Source organism: Carcharhinus amblyrhynchos, chromosome 6, assembly GCF_965287045.1.
Source record: "Carcharhinus amblyrhynchos chromosome 6, sCarAmb.v2.hapA, whole genome shotgun sequence".
NCBI lineage: Eukaryota > Metazoa > Chordata > Chondrichthyes > Carcharhiniformes > Carcharhinidae > Carcharhinus > Carcharhinus amblyrhynchos.
The window spans coordinates 114,193,993-114,203,641 of record NC_137329.1 but is presented as its reverse complement, the minus strand read 5'-3'; the positions used below and the strand labels follow the sequence as shown (position 1 = coordinate 114,203,641).

The 9,649-nt window shown below is 43.5% G+C and overlaps 1 pseudogene; it reads left to right on the top strand.

Moving 5' to 3' along the window:
* The first annotated feature begins 929 nt into the window (after positions 1-929).
* Positions 930-1,785, top strand: LOC145344378 (putative N-acetyltransferase family 8 member 5; annotated as a pseudogene).
* The last annotated feature ends 7,864 nt before the right edge of the window (positions 1,786-9,649 follow it).

Below are 9,649 nucleotides of genomic sequence, written 5' to 3'. Positions count from 1 at the left end.
GTGAGTGGATATAAGTAACTTCTATGCAAATGTATATCTCTGGTATATGCTAATTACTTGTAATCAAATCTAGAAACATATTTGCCTGTGTGATGCTGTATTTGGTGCACTTGGCTGTGCCACTAGCTGGCATATACACCCTAGCTATAGCGTGTAATAAAGACCAACTTTGGAACTCTGAAATTCTTTGTCTGGTTGTTTAAAGGGAACTAAGCTTGCAAGCAGCTGAACAGCTAATTTTGCCCCCAACATGTATGAACTGTGCATTCAAACAAACACCATATTTACTTATTAATAATAACAGATAAAGGAAAAAAGAAAAATATCACCTCAGTTCAAGTCACATGGGGACTAGAATGCATTAATGGAAATTGCTTCCCTTTGCTATGCTTTTTTTAAAAAATAATAAATGCAATCACAACAAGATAACAATTGCATTTAACAAAGGAGTAGTCACTGCAGTATTTCCATGTCCATGATAATTTTATATTACAAAGGCATGGATCTGGAAGCAAAGGAGCAGGGCAGGAGAAGGTGTGCTGATAGTACAAAATAAACTTCAAGTGATGAATATAAAAATGTCTTTTTACATTATATCTCAAGTAAAAATTCATATATTCAATAATTAACTGGAATTTTCTTGCTCATTGGGAGAATAAGCCTTCACAGCTAGAATCTTGGAATGAAGCATGTTTTCACATTTAGCATCTAATGCCAGAAACACGTAACTTCTTGTCTAGAGGAGCATTGGCCAAATGTAGAATGAAGGATGTCCTTATTTTCAACTGTTGATAATTAATATGTTGTGAGTCTTCTTTGTTAATTTGTAACCTTATTCCCTGGACTTCTGACCCTACTGCTGTTGCCTGAACACTGCCCAACTTCATTTCTTAGGCTGCACTTCCAAACAGATCCCAATTTCAGTGGAAATGGCCAAGCTTAGGACATTTGGTGACAAGCAGCCGAGCTGGCTAGGCGGTACACCAGGTTTCGCCATCCGCCCGTACCGACCAGAGGATTATTGGGATGCCAAAAGAATCGTTGCCAGCGGGATAATGGAGTTGGTGATGGTGGCCTTCCAATGGGCCATGCTCTCACCATCCAATGTGTGCCTGCTGCTGGCCAGCACCGGCACCATTTATGCAGCCACTGTGTCGCTAGTGTGTACTATTTGACCAGCCTAGCCTTCCTGACCCTGGTCTACTTGGCCTGCAGGCAGGTCTATGCCGGCTACCTGAGGGAGAGGATGAAGAGCGACATGGCAGATATCGAAGGGCACTACCTGAGAGTGCCCGGGGCCGGTTTCTGGGTGGCAGAGGAGGCAGCCGGGCGAGTGGTAGCCACAGTGGGAGTCAAGCGTGGCGCACCGTCATCCTGCCAGCTCTTGCGACTTTTTGTCCATCAGTGTTTCCACTGCCATGGACTGGGGAGGAGGCTGACGCAGGAGGTTCTGGATTTCGCCAAGGGCCATGGTTACCGGCTCTGCCTGCTTGAGACCACCAACGCCCAGGAGCCAGCCATTGGGCTGTACCAGAACATGGGCTTCCAGCTTCAGAGTTCCTATCGCCCTCGCTCAGCGCCTGCAGTTCTGAGCTTCTTATCCAAAGTCTTGATCTGTAAGTTGGAGAAGAATCTGTGATTGGCAGCCTCAAACCCTGACAGTAGTCAAACTGACTTCTGCACCCCCTCCCCACCCACACACCCCACATAATAGATTAGTGTTTCCCCCGCAAGCAATCCTCTCCCAATGGCTCATGTGTCTTTTTCTTTAGAAACTCTTGTGGAACAGGGAGGCCTGGAAAAGGAATGGATAGTTAGAGCACGAGTAGGGGAAGGATCAGGATAGGTAAGGAGAGGTCCATAGGGAGAGGATGAGTGGGCAGAGGCGTCTTGAGGATACCATCGGTGGGGGGGGGGGGGGGGGGGGGGGGGTGAAGTCTGTAGGGATAACAAGGACTGGGGAGGTTTCTGTCTACAGGCGAGCCACCATGAAGGGCCTATGAACTGATTAGGTGAGAAAGGGATGTATAGGGAAAGCATGAGTGGGCAATGTGTCTGCAGGGAGGCAGATCGGAGGGTGAGTGGGGAAGAATTATGGATTGGAAAGATGGGGTCTGAATTGGAGGGTGTGGCAGAATTATGGATTGGGAAGATGGAGTTGGATTCTTCATGCCATTGAGTCAAGAAGGAGGCCAAGTGGCCGATCCAGTCTTTGCCTGTTTTCTGTACAATCCAATCAGTCTTATTCCTCCATGTTATCTTTGGAATCCTGCAAGTTTATTTCCTGGAAGTGCTTATCCAGTTTCCTTTAGAAATCTTCCATTATCTTCAGCATCCTCTGAAGCAACAAGTTCCAGATCATTGCAGCTTGCTGTGTAACAAATTCTTCCTGAAATCCCAACTGTATCTCCAGGCCTTACACTTGTGTCCTCTAACCCTTGCACCATCCACCACTGGGAACAACTTCTCTTTGACTACCTTATCACATTCTCGTAAATCTTATCAAATTTCCCTGTGATTTTATTTGCTCCACAGAGGTCAATCACAGCTTCTCCAAACTAACCTTGTAGTAAAAAAATTCTTCATTCCTGGAACCATTATGGTAAATCTTTTCTGCACCATCTCAAGGACCCAAACATCTTTTCTAACATGCAGTGACCACAGCATTATAAAGATTCAATGTGACTTCCTTTTGTACTCAATGCCTCTATCTATGAAGCCATATGTGCAATATGCTTTGCTAACTACTCTTTCAGCATGTTCTGCCACCTTTCAGTGTCTATCAGGACAGTACTATGTTGTGGGACTCATGCAACCACTGCAACAAAGGTCTGAAGTTCAACTGGGGGTGGAGGAGTGCAGGGTAAGAACAAAGACAAGCAGCAAGTGGAACAAGAACTGTAGGGAGGGGGGTGGTGGCTCATGGTGGTAGGCAGAGGGCCAAGAGGGTGGATGAAAGAGGTGACCAATGGAACACAGATGGAAGACCAAGGGTAGGGAAGCTTGGTCTAGACAAGGGGGCATGAAAAGCTTACAAATACCACATAATTTAGTGAAAGAGGATGCACTAAGACTCCAGCTACGGTTGATGGTGTGGCACAGTGGTCAGCACTGCTGAATCACAGCGCCAGGGATCCAAGTTCAATTCCCAGCTTGGGTCACTGTCTACGTGGAGTTTGCACGTTCTCCCTGTGTCTGCGTGATTTCCTCCGGGCGCTCTGGTTTCCTCCCACAGTCCAAAGATGTGCAGTTTAGGTGAATTGGCTATGCTAAATTCTCCCTCAGTGTACCCGAATAGGTGCCGGAGTGTGGAAACTAGATTTTCACAGGAACTTCATTGCAGTGTTACTGTAAGTCTACTTGTGACTAATAAATAAACTTTACAGTTACACATTAAATGTAAATTTATTCCTTACTAGCTATCACCCAGGCTCCTGGTCAAGCGACACCTTGGTTTTAAAATTTTCATCCTTGTTTTCAAATCCGTCTCTGGCCTGGTCCCTCCCTATTGCTGCTGACTCCTGAAAGTCTACAACACTGAGATGTCAATGCTGTGCAGTTTCTGTGTTTTGCGCATTGCTGATTTTAATTTCCACTCTAATTTCATTCTGGAATTTCCATCCTCATTTCCTTCTCTTCCACACCTTCCTCTTTTAAGGCACTCGTCATTATTATGTTAAAGGCACTATATAAATACAAGTTGTTGTTGATTCTGAGAAAGCATGATACACTCTATACCACCTCCTACTAGTAGAGTTATTCGATGCACATTAGCACTTGTGTGTTTCACCATCACATGATGTTCATCATGTATCAGACTTGGATGAATAAAATCACAAAATAATGCCTCTTCCTGCCTACCTTCATCATTAATGATCCCGGAAAGAAGAGATTAACAAGTTCACTCTCTTAATTACAGCTGAAAGACATAGAAATTTCGTTGTGTACTTTAGGTGAATTAGCCCCACGTTGTGATCCCACAGAGCCCCAGTAGGTATGATCAACATTATGATGGCAGTTTCTGGGAGCCATGACCAACACTGAGATCCTACAATACCTGTAGTAGTGGTCTATGACCTAATGGTCAAGGCAAGATAACTGACTGTAATATGAAATGGAAATATGGAAGATGAACTTAAAAACTGATGCCACTTTCCTATCCAAAAGGTTATGTGACTGCCACTTCCACAGTGTCAATTCTGATTTGCAGTAATTCTGTGTGCCAGAGAATTTTCAGTTTGAGGTATTCTCTTTTCTTTTACCCACTGATCCCATCCAGCCTGCTACATGCCTGACAATTTGAGCAAGAATTTAGCATCATTCAATCTTGTTTCTTAGAGAATTAATAAAGAACCTGAACAGGAGATAAATTGTTTTAAACTGTGATCTATAGAGTCAAGGAGAAATATGTTCACTAGGAAATAAGAACAAAGTTCTTTGCCCTTACAGCCAGTGAGACATATGAACAGCCAGCACAGACACAGTAACATACAAATTCAGAGCAAGTGCTGAGCCTGATCCACCATTCAACAAAATCATGGCTGAACTGTTTGGAACTTCAACCCCACATTCTTGCCTACCCCCAATAACCTATCATCTCCTTGTTAATCAAGAATCTATTTAACTCTGCCTTAAACATATTCAAAGACTGTTTCCACTGCCTTTTGAAGAAGAGTTCAGAGACTCACAACCCTCCAAGAAAATAAATCTCCTCAGCTGTCTTAAATGAGTAACTCATACTTTTTAAAACAGCGACCACTAGTTCTGGATTCTCCAACATCCATCCTGTCAATACCCCTCAGGGTCTTATAAGTTTTGATTAAGTCACCTCTTATACTTCTAAAATCTAGTGGATGCAAATGTAACCTCTCCAACCTTTCCTCATAAGGTAACCCACCCATTTCCTAGTATTAATCTAATAAATCTTCTGTGAACTGCTTCATAACTCATTTACGTCTTTCCTTAAATAAGGAGGCAATAATGTACACAATACTCCAGATGTGGTCTCATCAATGTATTGTACAACTGAAGCAAAACCTCCCTATTTTTGTAATCAATTCCCCTCACTATAAAATAACATTCTATCAGCTTTCCAAGTTAACTGATGTACCCGCATATCAGCCTTTTGTGATTCATGCGGTAGGACAGCCTGTTAGCTAGCCAATCTTCAATCCATGCCAATGTAACCCCCTACACCATGATGCTTTATTTTACACAATAGTTGTTGACGTAGCACCTTATCAAATGCCTTCTGAAAATCTAAGTACAGTATATCCACTAGTCCCCATTTATAAGGGGTGGCACAGTGGTTGGCACTACTGCTTCACAGTGCCAGGGACCCAGGTTTGATTCCCTGTTTGAATCACTGTCTGTGTAGAGTTTGCATGTTCTCTCTGTGTCTGCGCGGGTTTCCTCCCATATTCTGAAAGATGTGCTGGTTAAGTGCATTGACCCAAATAGGCGCCGGACTGTACTGTGGCGACTACGGGAATTTCACAGTGACTTCATTGCAGTATTAATGTAAGCCTCACTTGTGACTAAATAAATAAATTTAATTATTTAATAAATAAACAAACAAACTTTACTTTATCCACAGCACATGATCCTTCAAAAGAACTCCAATAAATTGGTTAAACATGATTTTCATTTCACGAAGCAATGTTGATTCTCCCTAATTGACTTTAATAATGGCTTCTAACATTTTCACGATAAGAGATTTTAGACTCACTGATCTATAGTTTGTTGCTTTCTGTCTCCCTCCCCTTTTGAATAAAGGAGTTACATTTGCTATCTTCCGATCTAATGAAAACTTCCCTTAATCTAGGGCATTTTGGTACAACATGGAAGAATACAGACAAATAATGTCAGGCAGGAATAAAAGCAAGTACGTTTCCAGGTCAGTTGGTATGTAGGTACAAGTGTTTAGTAAAATAAATTGAATATAGTTGTTTATTGCAAGGGAAATGGAATATAAAAGTAAGGGTGCTTTGCTAGTTGTACAGGGTGTTGATAAAACCACACCTGGAACACAGTGTACAGTTTTTGTCTCCTTGTTTAAGAAGGATGTCACAGACAGGAGTGGAGAGTCAATTTAAATAGCCCTAATATCTTCACTCTCTATCCTTTCAGAAACAGAAAGGTATTTTTTTTCTGATTTCCCCTTTATAACTGGTGATGTATTTCCCCCAACCTTTAAATTAGGAAATGTTCCAATCTTCTATTAATAACTTGCACAGCAAACTCAAAATAAGATGAAAACAAAATGGTTGGTTAACTTTTACACAGACATGCACACAAAAGGGACTTTGTAATGTTCATCCCTTTTACACTCGTATCTGTTTTGCATGTGCCCAGAGACCAGAATCATAAGTCAATTGGAATGTTTCTTGTGTGGACAGATTAGTTGACTGTAGAATGCCCTTGTCTGTCCGCAGTGAGGCTGGCACGACAAAGAAGGCAATAGAATGAGTCAGTCGGGAGGTACAAGTTCCAACGTTCCAGCTGTTGGCCGGTTTGATGTTCACTTTGGAAATTAACCAGGAACACACTAAAGCTGGAATATTGAGGTTTAATGGGAGTCAAGACTTGATGTATTGTCACTTGTTTTAGTATAGTTAAAAGTATTGTTTCTTGTGCACCATCTAGACAAAATATACCATACATTGAGAAGGAAAGGACAGCATGCAGAATGTACTGTTACAGTCATAGTTAGGGTGTAGAGAAAGATCAATTTAATGTGAGATAGGGCCACAGTAGCACAGTGGCTAGCCTTGCTGCTTCACAGTGCCAAGGACCCAGGTTCAATTCCTGGGTTGGGTCACTGTGTGGAATTTGTACGTTCTTCCTGTGTCTGCATGTGTTTCCTCCAAAAGATGTGCACTGCATGCTAAATCGTCCCTCAGTGTACCCAAACACATGCCAGAGTGTGGCGACTAGGGGATTTTTCACAGTAACTTTATTGCCGTGTTGATGTAAACCTACTTGTGACAATAATAAATAAACTTAAAAAACTAAAAACTTCAAAAGTCTGATGGCACCAGGGAAAAAGCTGTTCTTGAGTCACTTGATACGTGTCCTCAAAATTTTGCTATCTTTTTCCCCGACAGAAGAAGGTGGAAGTGAGTATGTCTGGGATGCATGGAGTCCTTAATTATGCTGGTTGCTTTCCTGAGGCACTGGGAAGTGTAAACAGTGTCAATGAGTGGGAGGCTGGTTTGAGTGATGGACTCTTTGTTCACAACCCTTTGCAGTTTTTTTGCTGTCTTACTGACCAGGAGCCATTCCAAACTGTGATACAACCAGAAAGAATGCTTTCTATGGTGCATCTGTAAAAGTTGGAGAGAGTCATAGCTGACATGCCAAATTCCCTTGGTCTTCTGAGAAAGTAGAGAAGTTGGTGGGCTTTCTTAACTATAGCATCAGCATGGAATACCAGGACAGGTTGTTGGTGACCTGGACACCTAAAAACTTGTAACTCTCAACCATTTCTACTTTGTCCCCATTGATGTAGACAGGGGTATGTCCTTCACTATGCTTCCTGAAGTCAATGACGATCTCTTTCATCTTGTTGACATTAAGGAGGGATTATTGCCATTGACTTGATAGAATCTCTCTTTCCTGTACTCTGTCTTGTCAAATTTCTTTAGTTTTATTTATTTCTTCATGGGAGTGAGCATCGCTGACTGGTTCAGCATTTACTGTCCATCCCTGAAGGTCAACCACACTGCTGTGGATCTGGAGTCACATGTAGGCCAGAGCAGATCAGGATAGCAGATTTCTTTCCCTAAATCAGATGGGTTTTTACAGCAGTCGACAATTGTTGCATGATCACCATTAGACTCGTCATTCCAGATTTTCCAGTGCATCATTCTGGGTCTCTGGATTACTAGTCCAGTGACAATGCCACTATGCCACCACCTCTCCTTTTTGGAGATATTGGTGTTGGGTTAACTAATTGCTGCTTTCGATGTTGAAACTGTTGTCTTAGGACAGCTAATGCTTTGGCCGTTAGCACCACTATGGAAGATTATAACTTGCAAAGGTTTTTGTTTGTTTGGAGCCAGATTCACTGGCCTCTCTGATTCGATTCCCGGCTTGGGTCACTGTCTGTGCAGAATTTGCACATTCTCCCCGTCTCTGGGTGGGTTTCCTCTGGGTGCTCCAGTTTTCTCCCACAGTCCAAAGATGTGCTGATTAGGTGGATAGGCCATGGTAAATTGTCCATTGGGGGGACTAGCTCCGCTAAACATGGGGTTATGAGGAAAGGACCTGGGTGGGATTGAGGTCAGTGCAGAGTTGATGGGCCGAATGGCCTCCTTCTGCAGTGAAGGATTCTATGTTGGAATCTTTACTAGAGAAGGCAATGGCAAACGGAAGCAATACTTTGCCAAACACAATCACGCACCAATCCAACAGACTGGAAATCCATGGTGGCCAATACCCTGATAGGCTGTGGTACATGAAGGAGGAGTTCCCTTACTGTCTTGAAAACTTTGATCAAATCACCCCACAACCACCTAAATTCTAGAGAGTACAACTCCAGTTGGCGCAAAGCACTGACAAGGGAATATTGGGTTAGACGTATACATTTTCAGTTATTAATAATTAATGCTTTCTCAAACTTATTTGTTAATTTGTAATATTGTTGCTGTGACTTCCAAATCTGAACTTTGTCCCCCTCCTCAGTTCTCAGGCTGCTGGCTCCAAGGTTCCCCCCATTTCAGTGCGAATGGCCGCAACCGCTCGTACGGGGGCGGGGGGGGATGGCCGGGATGCAGGAGGGTCTTTGCCGGCAGGGCGAGAGAGTTGGTGCCGCTGCCCGCCAGCGCCGGGCACTGCTTCGCTTGCGCGGCTCGCCGGGCGGGCGGCTCGCCTTGCCCCTCCACAGCCTTGCTCTGTGAGGGAGAGGAAGCGCACACCGACTTGGCGGATATCCGGGGACATTACCTGAGAGCGGCCGGGGCTGGCCTCTGGGTGATGGAGGAGACGGCGGCTGTCACGCTGGAATCCGGCGTGCTGTCCGCCTGCCCCGCAGGCGGTTCTAGATTCCGCCCAGGCTCGCGGTTACCGGCTTTGCCTGCCGGAGAGCAACAGCACCCAGGAGCTCGCCATTCGCCTCTTGGGGGAAGCATCGACTTTCAACTGCGGAACTCCCGCCTCTTTCAACTTGTTATCCCAACGCCTGGTCTGGAAAATCTTACTTTTACTTCCAAATCAAGTTTTTTTCCATTTCACTTTGAAAAGTTCTCTTTTTCCTCTCTTCCCCTTTCTAATTGCTTCATCTGTAATTGATTTTTTGCCAATTTAATTGCCTTACCTTTTGAGGAACTTGGTCTCTCTGGCATTCCTTGTTTTAAACGCTTAGCTGTACCAGCTTCCTCTGCACGTGCAAGCAATCCTATCTGGCAATTAAGTTAACTGACTATTGATTAATTTCTGTAAAGCAGCCAGAGTTAAATCTTACATCTTTAGAAAAGTCCTGGCAATTTTCAATGCTATTTTGGACAATATACCTCACATCAACTCCAATTCTTATGTCCAATACTTCAGGACCTCCATGTATTCTTTAAAGATTCACAGATCCCACCTTTTAACAATAAATCCTGTTACTATTCAGCATCCAGCAACTTGCTTTCCACTTTTGAAAATA